Source organism: Danio rerio, chromosome 7 (assembly GCF_052040795.2).
Source record: "Danio rerio strain M-AB ecotype USA chromosome 7, GRCz13ab, whole genome shotgun sequence".
In the NCBI taxonomy this organism is placed as follows: Eukaryota; Metazoa; Chordata; class Actinopteri; order Cypriniformes; family Danionidae; genus Danio; species Danio rerio.
In genome coordinates this window covers 66,175,001-66,188,503 of record NC_141027.1, presented here as the reverse complement: position 1 = coordinate 66,188,503, position 13,503 = coordinate 66,175,001, and the positions used below count along the sequence as shown (strand labels likewise).

At 33.4% G+C, this 13,503-nt stretch overlaps 1 protein-coding gene and 1 long non-coding RNA gene across 5 annotated transcripts in view; one reads left to right on the top strand and one right to left on the bottom strand.

The window, feature by feature from the left end:
* Window positions 1-13,503, top strand: part of LOC147843249 (uncharacterized) — a 650,118-nt gene that overhangs the window by 461,086 nt on the left and 175,529 nt on the right. The gene's annotated exons all lie outside the window — the stretch shown is intronic.
* Window positions 1-13,503, bottom strand: part of pcdh7b (protocadherin 7b) — a 236,814-nt gene that overhangs the window by 113,014 nt on the left and 110,297 nt on the right.

Here is a 13,503-nt window from a genome sequence, read left to right as displayed (position 1 = left end):
TATATAAATAAACAAAAAAATACTAATAAGCTGCACAGCACTTGTCTACTGGAGTCTTACATGAAAAAAAAAAAAATACAAATAAAAAAATGTTTGATAGTAAGTTTAATGCCCACAGGAGTAAGTGCAGATGCCACACTTGGCATTGTGGTTTAAAAATAGTGTGCGGAGGTCTGAAGGACGTCGAAGTCTCCTTGTGTGGTTTACTTTAAAGCAAAAACAGGACAAGAGGAGCAAGTATGGTCCCAATGGGAGATAGAACGGAACACATGGCTACAGGCTAATAAACAACCACATAGATACACACACACACACACACACACACACACACACACACACACACACACACACACACATACACACACATTTTTCAAAGTAAGTAAGGAACAAATAGGTGAAAGGATGCGCACAGGAGTAATAAACTGGTACACGGAGGCTCTTATGAATTTGTGCTCTACGCTTTGATTTTCATTTCCTCTTCCTCTCGAGTTGACTCAATTGAGAAATGGCACAAAAGGCAGCTTGATCGGGAGGAGATGACTGACAGGAAGAGAGACTAATTCTTTTGGTTTCAGTAAATAAAATAGATGAAAAGCAGGGAGACAAATTAAACTAGAAAAGACATAAAATTCTGATACGATTCGGTTCATTAAACTAAACTCGATATTCAGGAAATCAAAGGATCAACTCTTTATTTTCTTACTTGTTTTCTGCTGTTATCAAAGTGAAATGTCTTGTTTACTGATATCCTTTAGAACATCGGTTTCAAACTCAATTCCTGGTGGGCCGCAGCTCTGCAGTTTTGCTTTAGTCCTATTCAAACACACTTGATCCAACTAATTAAGGTGTTTAAGAGTAGTCTTGACCACGTGGATTAGTTGGATCAGGTGTGCTTGATTAAATTGGAGCAAAACTATGCAGAGCCGCAGCCCTCCAGCAATTGAGTTTGAGACCCATGCTTTCGAACAGGGGGGCCCAAACTTGGTCCAGGAGGGCCGGTGTTCTAATTTAAGCTTCAACTTGCCTCAACACACCTGCACGGATGTTTCTAGCAAGCCTAGTAAGATCTTGATTAGCTAGACCATGTGTCTGATTAGTGTTGGAACTAAACTTTGCAGGAAACCAGCTCTCCAGGACCGAATTTGTCCATCCCTACTTTAGAACAATGGTTTCAGACTCAATTCCTGGAAAGCCACAGCTCTGCATAGTTTATTTCCAACTAACTCCAACTCGCCATTTACTTAAGAGTCTCTAGTAGTCTCGAACACCTTGATTAGTTGGATTAGGTGTGTTAGCTTCTGTTTTATTTATTTATTTTTAATGGGGAGAATCAATTTGTTGTCACTAATTAACTGCTCTATTAAAGTTAATCTGGGTTAAACAAGATGATGACTTTTTGTCCTTCATATACCAATGAAATACACCGAGATATAGAGAATATATAGTCTCTGAGCTAAATGAGTGGCTGGAAGAGAGAAAGAATGAAAACACGAGCAAGACAGAGAGAGAGCTGAAAGGTGGAAATTAAATTTTGATAATTTAACTAGCATTGGAGCCTTGTAATTAAACCATTGACTCTTCCTGTCTGGGTAAGTGAAGGCAGAGGGTGGAAAAAAAGAAGAAGACAATGGAGGAGAAGTGATCCTTCCACCCTCCCATCATCCGTCCCTTCTCTCTCACTCTCCAGCCTATTACTTACTCAAATTATCCTTCGCTGATCTGTGCTGTTTACTGTGTTTGTGCTGTGAACTGAAAAATAACTCAAAACAAATCAACTGAAAGAAAACCTGTAATTATGTGTGGTGGTCATGACAGAAAACAAAGAATTTCTCTAAATCTTCTCTATGAAATCATTGAGGTGGAACCTTTTAAATGGATGAATTAATGAATAAATGTATAAGCAAGCTAAATAATGACTTCAATAAATCAATTTAATATTTACACACAAAAAATCTGTCACTTTACAATGGGTTTTCATTAATTAATGTTAGTTAATACATGTACTAACATGAAATAAGAATGAACAATGTTGTACAGCATGTATTAATCATAGTTCAACATTTACTAATGCATTGTTAAAAGTTGTGCTTGTTATTTAAAGAACTGCTAATTACTATGAATTAAAAATGAACTAAGAAATTAAAAGTTATTTTCAATAACTAAAGTAAACAAAGGAAACTGAATATGAATACATTCTTAGATAATTGTTTTGTTTTAATTGTTTGTTCATGTTAGTACATGCATTAACTTATGTAAACTAATGGAACATAATTGTAAAGTCTTACAAGGAAAACTTAAAATCAATAACAATGAAATAGTGTATGGTTCTATGCTAAAACAATGAATGTTTTAGGCTTTAAACGCATGATAAAAATGAATAAATTAATTAATTAATTTTAATTATAAAATTATATAATTAATTATAAAAAACATAACAAATACAATTCTCAAATTACTAAATCTGTTGATCAGTTGAATCTGTTTTATTTATTACTATTATTAGTAATATTAATATGCTTCTTATTACTTTTTACAAAGGATAAAATAAATAGCATACATTTGATAGTCAAATAAATACATTTAAAAGTTTAGCCTTAAATTAAAATTAATAGCTATTATAAATTAATTGAATCAAGTTATCAAATCTCTTTTTTTTTCACTGTTTAATTTAAACATTCTGATTAAAGAGCAGCAAATAAATTTCTCATTTAGATTTTATGTTTGTTAACATTAAAATACAGAGGTGTCTCTAAAAATGGACACCTTTATAATGAAAACATTTGATTGCTTTCCAAACTGTTTATGTTAATTTAGAACAAAATTGTTGTATTTCAAAGAAAACCCACAAAGATCGACATGTTCAGATATTATTATTATTATTATTATTATTATTATTATTATTATTATTATTATTATTATTATTATTATTAATAATAATATTATTGTTGTGTATTATTATTATTATTATTATTATTATTATTATTATTATTATTATTATTATTATTATTATTATTATTATGAGTATATGTCTGTTCAAAAACGCACCCAAAACCTAGAGTGGCAACTTTTGCTCCACTTAAAATTGTATGTACAAAATTAATTTGGGAAACAGCATCTATTTATTACTATAGAGTGTGCACAGCTACATGAACCGACTGTTTTGAGGATTGCATAGGAGGGGCGACAACGCCTGTAAAAGAAAGGAAGGGAATCCCGCCATTTTCATATTTATTTTAAAGTGTTTTAACACCTAAATAGAAATTAAAGCACAGAATAAATTCACATTTTTTCACCTCTTTGATGTATATTGCCACAGTTCAAAGCATTCATTCATTCATTCATTCATTCATTCATTCATTCATTCATTCATTCATTCATTCATTTAAATGCTAACATTCATTTAAATCCAACTTTGTTAGATAATAAAGACAACCCTTTTAGAATATGCTTTGTCTGTCTATCTACAAAATAATAATTTGTTCTAGAAATAAAGGCCCTTGCTGGTAATAGAGATAAACACTAACCAAATAACCGACCGACCAAAAAAATAAAAATAAAAAAACACCGCTCCAACAACAGCTTTCTCCCCCTAACCCCTGCAAAAAATAAATAAATAAATAAATAAATAAATAAATAAATAAATAAAATAAAATAAAAATTGGCTGATGCATTAAATAGACACTAACAAAGCAGTTGCGTCTGTGTTTGCCTCTGGCCTTCTCCCCACTGCCCCACTTCCTGTCACTGCACATTTTCTTTCAGGAATATTAAACAAGACGGAGCACCATCATTCACTCCTCTTTTTCTTTCCAACTCGCTGCTTTTCAGACTGAGTGGCCTAACGCTCATCATTACTCCAAATTGTCCCTTTAATTTGACACGTCGCCATAATCTTGGCATTTGTATTCTGTCAGGTTAGCAGGGTCTGCCTTACAATGTAAAGTAGTGTACACACATACACATGCAGATACTTGTAAAGCTTTATTCATTCATTCTTTCACTCATTCATTCATTTTCTTTCAGTGCAGTTTCTTTATTCATCAGGGGTCACTACAGTGGAACGAACCACCAACTTATCCAGCAAATGTTTTACACAGTGGATGTCCTTCCAGCTGCAAGCCAACACTAGGAAACACCCATACACTTTCACATTCACACTCATACACTACAGCCAATTTAGTTTATTCAATTAACCTAAACCACATGTGTTTGGACTGTGGGGGAAACCGGAGCACCCGGAGGAAACCCACAACAACGCAGGGAGAACATGCAAACTCCACACAGAAATGCCAATTGACCCAGCTGGGGCTTGAACCAGTGACTTTCTTGCTGTGAAGGGGACAGTTTTTACCACTGAGCCATCTAGCTGCCACAGCTATATTTATGGAGACTTTATTTAGATATAATGTTTTTACATATGATGGTTTTCAACCCAAACCATCCCTTAAACCAACCCTCACATGAAACAATCAGCATTTTCAACTTTTCAAAATACTTCATTATGTGTGATTTATGATCTATTTTTCTCATGTGAACCCCAACAAATGTCCCCACAAGGTCAGCATGTTGTGCTTTTGCTACACTTGTAGGGACATTTGGTCCCCACAATGTTAGCAATACAATGTACAGACACAAACAAACAAACAATCAAACAAACACATGCATACTTTTATATGTTGTTCTCGCTGACTCTCCATATACTCCATAATATATTTGTGCAATTTACTACGTAGTTCAAAAACTGTGTACATTTACTTTACCTTGGGGACATTCTTACTGCAATATCGGTACTTTAACGCCACTACTTTATGTTTTCTTGTGTATGGGGGTTACTAAAAAAAAAAAAAAGCCCTGTGATTCTTTTCCAATCTCATTGCACATCAAAAGGTAAATCACAACAAAATGAACTACCTCATGACATCAAACTGTTTGGAAGCATTAAAAGTGTCCAAGAAGATGTCTAAAATCTTTACACACATTGACCCAGAGACTGTTTTCATGCATGTCACTGATGAGATGATGACTGATGTTTACTGTATGATGACCGAAATGGCCATAAACACACTGCAGGCACGTCAACGTGATGTCCAACTAACGTTGTACCCCAACAGCGTAGGGACGTTGCATTTTGTTTGTAAATGAAAACTGGGTTGACATCAGATCTCAACATCAACGTTGTCATTATTGTCCCACCTAATATCAACTAAATATTAACGTCTAATAATGTTACAGCTTGACGTTGTGTGGACGTTACTAATATGACATCTATCAGACATTTGATTTTGGTTGCCATAGCGGATGAATAAATGTCAATATTTGACGTCAATATGACGCTGGTTTAAGACGTTGGCTCGACGTTGGATTTTGGTCACTTTCTTACACAACCTAAAATCAGCCACATATCAACGTCATTTGACGTCGTTATTGGATGTCAAAATATTACTGTCCTCATACGCTGGCTAGACATTGAATTATGGTCACCTGATGTCACAACCTAAGCTAATAAAAACATCTTATGATGTTGTGTGCCTGCTGAACAATCACTAAATGCACTACAGAATGTTATGTTTACACGCATTCACACATTACATGTAAATGCATCAGCATTTTATAGTGTAATACTCAATTCTTAATACTCAAATACTTTTGAAAGAGTATTTTTTATTCATACTTTAAGTAATATTTACAACAGATTTACTCTACTTGCACTACATTTTTAGGCAAGTAATGGTAAATTTACTTAAGTATTTTTCAGTACTCATTCCACCACTGAATACCCTATCCAATCCTCACAGGAAACATTTGGCAAATCTGAATGTCAAATCATCCCGTCAAGTATGATTTTAAGCAATTTGAATTACGGGACACAAGGTAAGTTTTGCACAAGGCAAAAACTATGATATTCTTGCTTCGTCATATCACAGATAGCAATATCTAGAATATTCAGATAAAATTAAGGAAATCGTTTGCATGTATTTGGCATTCATTCCTATGCTGCATTAATTTATTTATATATCTCTTCCGTTTCTCTGGCTAATGTAGAAATCTTGGCAATAAATCATGTTTCCGTGTAATTACAATCAACATTCAACAAATGAATTGAAATAAATATTCATGGACTAAAAATTTCACTTTGGATAGTCAAACATTTGTTGCATAATTAAATAGAAGCCCACAGGGGGTCTTGCTTCTGCGCTGAAATAACGGATCAAAATGATGTTTATGTATCAAAGCCCCATTCTTTCTTTTTTTCTCTCTCTCTCTCTCTCTCTCTCTCTCTCTCTCTCTCTCTCTCTCTCTCTCTCTCTCTCTCTCTCTCTCTCTCTTTCTCTACCTCCGAAATGAAATGGCTGCCTCTGCAGCTAAGTGTGACAGCAATCAAAGTCCCACGCTGAAGAGTTGAAGCTTAAATTACCCACAAATGAACTGAACTTTAGATAAATTGGTGGAGTGTGGCATTATGCTTGGTGCAAATGCAATTTTCAAATATAAGAGTCAATGAATGTCATGCATGAAGAATGGCGGAATGGGAAAGTGGCTGGCCATACAAAGATAGATAGATTGGTTTATTGATAGAGCATTGATTGGCTGGGCTTCCCTACTGTGGAAGTGGCTTTATGAGGGACGGATTTAATTAAATTTGGAGCATACATGTGTATGTTCATCCTTCCTGGGCTATTCTTAGTGGTAGTTTGAAAAGATGTAAGACCCCCTGATGAGATGCACACGACTTTCATTTCTGCTAGTCACATGCTTTGTCTTCCTTTTTTTTTTTTTCTTTTTTAGCAAACGAGGTCAGGTTATGGCCATGGTGAACTGAAAACTGCTTACCTGTTTAACATTAGTAAAGGTATTTCAGCTTGGTAAATGTGTTCAGTGAATTCAAAGTTGTTTTACCTAGTATACATGATAAATTCAACTTAAAATGTATTCGCTTATAAGTGTTTATTTAAATAAAACAATAGATATTATCTAGTGCACCTTCCATCCTTTGAAAAAGCTGTGTTTTGGTGATTTTGGAAATAAATAAAATAAAATAATAAAAAATAAGGACTTTTGAAATAATAAATGTGACCATGGGTTATTTTTTTTTATTAATAACATTATTATTATTAATTCATTCAACTATTCAATAATTTTCTTTTCGGCTTAGACCCTTTATTAATCTGGGGTTGCCACAGCGGAATGAACCGCCAACTTATCCAACATGTTTTTACACAGTGGATGCCCTACCAGCCGCAACCCATCTTTGGGAATTATTATTATTATTATTATTATTATTATTATTATTATTATTATTATAATAATAATAATAATAATAATAATAATAATAATAATAATAATAATTATTATTATTATTATTATTATTATTATTATTATTATTATTATTATTATTATTGTGCATGCATATATTTATTCATTTATTTATTTATTTTATTTAAATGTATATATATATATATATATATATATATATATATATATATATATATATATATATATATATATATATATATATATATATATATATAAAGTTTTGCATTTATTAATAGTTTGCTATAGGACAATATTTAAAAATGGACTTTTGGAAAATGTATGTGTTCAAAATACTGAGAAAACTACCAAATTAAGTTCTTAGCAATGCACATTGCTTTTCAAAATTAGTTTTAAAATATACACAGTAAAAGATTTACAAAATATCTTCAAGCAACATGATCTGCATTTAATATCCTAATGATTTTTGGCATAAGACAAAAATCAATAACCTTGACCAAAACAATGCATATTCGTCTATTGCCAAAAATATGCTCATGCAACATAAGACTGCTTTTGTGGTCCAGGGTCACAAATGGCATTTTGATGTGTCTATATCTATGATGTGGCATGACATAGGCACCTCATTTTAAATGACAGCTCTTTAAGGTTATAGGTCTTTATTCATTCATTTTCCTTTTGCTTAATCTCTATTTCAGAGGTCGCCACAGCGGAATGAACTAACTTTTCTAGCATATGTTTTACGCAGCGGATGTCCTTCCAGCCATAACTTAAGACTGCGAAATATAGGTCTATATGAAATAGAATAAACCTTTTTATGGCGACGCAGTGGTGCTGTAGGCAGTGCTGTCACCTCACAGCAGGAAGATCGCTGGTTCGAGACTCGGCTGGGTCAGTTGGTATTTCTGTGTGGAGTTTGCATGTTCTCCCCGCATTCAGAGTCCAAAGACATGCGGTACAGGTGAATTGGGTAGGCTAAATTGCCCGTAGTGTATGAGTTTGAATGGGTGTGTATGGATGTTTCCCAGTGATGAGTTGCAGCTGGAAGGGCATCCACTGCGTAAAACCTGTGCTGGATAAGTTGGCGGTTCATTCCGCTGTGGCGACCCCACATTATTAATGCGACTAAGGCAAAAGAAAATTAATGAATGAATTAACCATTTTATGCCTAATGTACAATAATCATCCAGTGTAAGTGTTTGAAGTAAAACTGCTTGAAAACATTGTCACATATTTATACAATAACCACATGAAAGTCTTTCATTGGAAAGTCTAGAGAAAATTGACTTATTTGAAATGATTGCACTATATTAGTATATGGGACATTCTACCAGAAATGTACATTTTCACTTATAAAAATGTGACAGGGCCTGACTTAAGCTTGTCATACACAAAAAATCATAAAAAACAAGAACAAAATCAATTTCAATAACAGAATGCACCCTTGATCACCATTATCTCCCCCTTTATTAAATGATGTCACTTCTGAGTCATAACCTTAAAGGTGTAATCTCACATTCTATGTTGAATTTAATGCAAATGTGACAGGACTGATAGAAACACGGGGCGATTGCAAATGTATTTGTATTACATATTTGTAGTATGTATTTGTGGAACTAATTTCTAATGTCATGTTCTTAATCAATTGATGTGAATGATAACAGCTTAAACTTACTAATCCTGAAGTTTTTGGGTTTTTTTTCTTCTAAATAGCAGTTTTTTTAACATAACAAAAATATTAAAGCTGTAGGTTTAATTGGGCTGAGGGCAAGGACATTGACAGGGTTTGTACATTTGTAAAGAAGCAAATCTGAGAAGCAAATGAAAGACATATTGCTTTACAGAACAACTCACAGAAATCAGCCAACAGGCCATTTTAGATGATTATTTATTTATTTATTATTATTATTATTTAATTATTTATTTATTTATTTATTTATTTATTTTTTGAATGAAATACTTTATATTCACTGTATTTATGTTTTTATTTCAGAGACAGATATTGTACATTTCTGGTAGACTATCCCATATATGTTCCTTGTATTTTACCTAACCTGTTAGTAATATCTTAAACATTGGAATTCAAATAAATCTGTCATTAAGTAAATATACAAAAAAAAAAAAAAAACACTGTGTAAATCTTTATATTTCAGCAAAAAATTGTGCAAATACTATTTTATAATCAAATTTACAGTAGACATTTATGTAAAAACTGCCTCATGCAACGTAATTAGCAATTTAATTTTAATAGTTGCTCCTTTGTAGAATTTACTTTTATAGTAATGTGCAAATATTGTAATAGGGTTTTCTCTTCTCACATTAGAATTAATGTATTTTTATTGTATTGTAAATATAATAAGTTAATAATACAGTATATCTGAGGTAATAAATGACTGTAAATATTAAGTGTACAGTGATGGTTCTCATCAGAATAGGTGAAGACTATTTAAAAAAATAAAAATAAAATAATAAATAAATAAAAACAAGCAGAATACCCAGCGGATTTGCATTCACTTCAGAAGTAACTCTATTCTGTAAACAAGCTCATTTTCTATCTCCTGAAACCTTTTTTTCCCCTCTCTCTCATCTTATCTTAGCAGATTGTGTGTATGTGTTTGAGAGTCTTGGGTGTATGTGGGTAGTGGAGTGACCTATATCCGTGAACCATGGAGAGCAGTGGTTTAGCCAAAAACACAAACTCTGAAGCCTCCTGTGTGTTTCTGCAATCAAGCAGACAAGCGAGGAAAGGAGAAGATGAAGTGAAGGAAGAAAAAGAAATAACATTAGATGAGATACTACTGCAGACCGGAAGAAAATCCAACTTGGGTGGTTATTGTGGTGGATGTTGGAAAAATCGTAGAGCCAAACATTAATCAGTCAATGGTGTCTAGACGTGATGGCCTGGTGCTAGAACCTGTAATTAACCTCTGTTCAAATTTTCATAAGCACCCCGAGGGTGAACCACAGACTGCTATCTGATCGAGATGCCAGTGTACGAAACAGCCCACGGCGAATGCTACTGTAGGTCAAAATAACCTGTAAATCAGCTCTGGGAAGAGCTTCGGGTTGTTTTGGATTCTCATACTTGGGCTATACAGTTAACAGTTAACTAAAAGTCAAGCCTTAAGAGACTGCCGGGAGTGAAAGATAAGCATTCCGATGAACTAAAACTCAAGAAGAACAATGCACTTTATCTTTATTTCCAAAGACCTGTGATCTGGAAATCATAGACAATAAGATGAATGCAAAACTGATAGCTAATCTAATCTAGTTTCTAGTATGATTCCATTTAAAAGAATTGTAAAGATCATGCGAGAAAAAAAAGAAGTAAAAAAAGTAAAATTTTTCATGGAAAAAAAGTTCACGTTCATGACTAAACTATTGAAATCTTACAGATCCTCAGATCTCTATACACCTGATAAATACATACCTGTTAAAACCTGATATTTTCAATGAACCCAGTTTCCCACACCCACACAAACTTTTCTGGTAAAGACAGTTACAGCAACAGTTAAATGTGTCAACAGTCAAGGTTCCGAAGGTTAAATAAATTCAGCAGTGTTAATTGAGTTTAATAAAGTTTATGCTGCCACACAAATAACATTTACATTTAAATTGATGTATTGAGTGACGGATTTATTGAACTCTGCAAAAAGCTAAATTGAAGCTAAACAGTGTATTGATATGCAATTGACTTGTGAATTGCAATGTAGATTTGGTCAATATATATATATATATATATATATATATATATATATATATATATATATATATATATATATATATATATATATATATATATATATATATATATATATACTGTATATGTGATCAATAGTCCTGATAGCATATTTTTAGGTCACTGTAAATTATTAAGTTAATCATGTTCTAACTTAATTTAATAAGGTATGCAAGCTGTATTAGGCCAGTTTGACATAATATAAAAGCAATAGACTCGTAATAGACTAGATTCAGCATAAACATTTAAGTCAACAAATTATTTACAATGCAAAAATGTGTCCTCAACCAAACATTAACATTTAGTCACCATTCTTAACATAAAAGAAGATACATTTTAAAAATGCTGGGTACAATTTGGGTTAAACTCGGGGTTAAATGTTTAAATAAAAATTATATGACAGCTTCAAATCAGTGATTAGCTTTGTACCCAAATGTGGGTGCAAAAAACATTAGCATTTGTTTAGGGTAAATTGATTGTTTTGCCCAGTCAATTCTATAGAAAGTCGATAGGTAATTAAGTAAGTAACCATACTTGCCATACTTAACATAAAAGAAGATACACTACTGACTAATATTTGTGAAAAATGTATTAATATGCTGGATAATATTTGGGTAAAATTGGGACAAACCCAACCCATGGGTTAAATGTTTAAATGAAATGTAAATGTCAGCTTTAACCCCATGTTTATGTCATTACCTACCAAAATGTGGGTGTAAATAACTCAGCATTTGTTTTTATTCATAATTGATTGTGTTGTTCATTCAAGTCTAGAGTAAGTAAGTATCTAAATAATTATGTAAGTAAGTGGGTAATTAAGTAAGTAAGTAAGTATACTAATCATACTTAACATAAAAGAAGATACACTATAAAAGTGCTGGGTAAAATAGGGACAAACCCAACCTCTGGGTTATATGTTTAAATGGAAGTTGCATGTCAGTGTTAACCCAATGATTAGGTTTGTACCAACCTAAAAGTGGGTGTAAATAAGTCAGCATTTGTTTAAGGTAAACTGCTTGTGTTACATTCAAGTCTATAGTAAGCAATTAAGTACTCACTTAAAACAGTTAGGTGTATAATAACCCAAAAGGTAAACCAATAGTGGGTTGTTTTGGCTCCGACCTTCTGTTTGTTAGTTTAACCCAGTCTATTAATATTAACCCAACAAGGTGAGTTGTTATGGATGTCATCCAATAAATGTTCAGATTAACCCAACATTGCAACCCAATATTCTAAACCCTTCTATTGGGTAAATTTATTGACCCAATGTTTTTTTTTTTTTTTTTTTTTTTTGTAAGTAACTATACGATTAATAAATAAATATTATGGATATGCACATATTTGAATTACCAATTAATAAAATAAATAATAAATTGTGGTGGACAGAAGAAATATGCTTGTATTGTTTTTAGTTTTGCAACAAATAGAGGGTAATAAATATAGGTCATTGCTTTTGAAAAATTAATAATAATAAAAAAGTGCATTGTATAAATCAGTTACAATTAAAGTGGCTTTTGTGTCAAATAATGTATCTATGTACAAAACCCTATGGCTCCCACCTGTACAAGTCTGAATGTTTCTCAAAATCATGATAAAAGAGTGGTGTTTAATCTCTTGCGCCCTAGACATCTTAAGTCTAAAAGGCATGGCAACACATTAAGCAAGGAATGTGTGTGTTTAACAGACAAGCAGAGCCCCTGTTGCGGAGGTCAGGGAGTTTTGTTTATCCTGGAGCTCGGGGAGGCTCAGGTGTCTGCTTTGTCTTAAGGGATGACTGGCGCTGGTCAGGCTTCATTTCTCCTCAGCCTTCCTGCCTATGAGGACCTCCAGATGGGCTCTAGACCTCTTGAGACCTGCTGGAGTTAAGCCAGGTCTAAGGTCTTTCTGGCACCGCATATATCAACACACCTCACTGGAGGCGTTGAAAACTTCCAGGGCAGATTTTTACAACCGGACCACTTCCTCAGAGGAGAGCACTTTTGATATCTTACCCAAGTCTGTTGTGTTTCAGTCGAGCGGTCTTACTCTAAGGGACCCCTGAATATATTTAAGCCTACCCACAGCAAACATTAAACAGTTTCGGGGCACTTTTGAAGCCCTCCTTTGATTGCCGTCCACAAGTCTACAGCTTTTACGAGGGCCTCTTTAATCATTTTTTAACCCATCAAGTGGCCTTTTCATGGACAAGCCTCAAACTCAACTGATCAGCACTTCAAGAGCATTCCTTCACAAAAAAATATAAAGCCTTCAGACACTTGAAAATAGTTTCTCCTTTCTTTTCCTCTCCCTCTGAAGTTCCTCAGACAAAACCTTCAGAGTTCGTTGACTGCCTTTGAATGTAATCCTTTTGGAAGGCACCGAGGCATGGATATCTCACCTGGCCTGATCATTCATTCATTCACTCGTTCATTCATCTGCCTGTTTTTCTTGTCATCCACTCCACCTCACACTCTCGCAATGGCATAGCGATGAATCGCTGCTTGCCTTTCCAG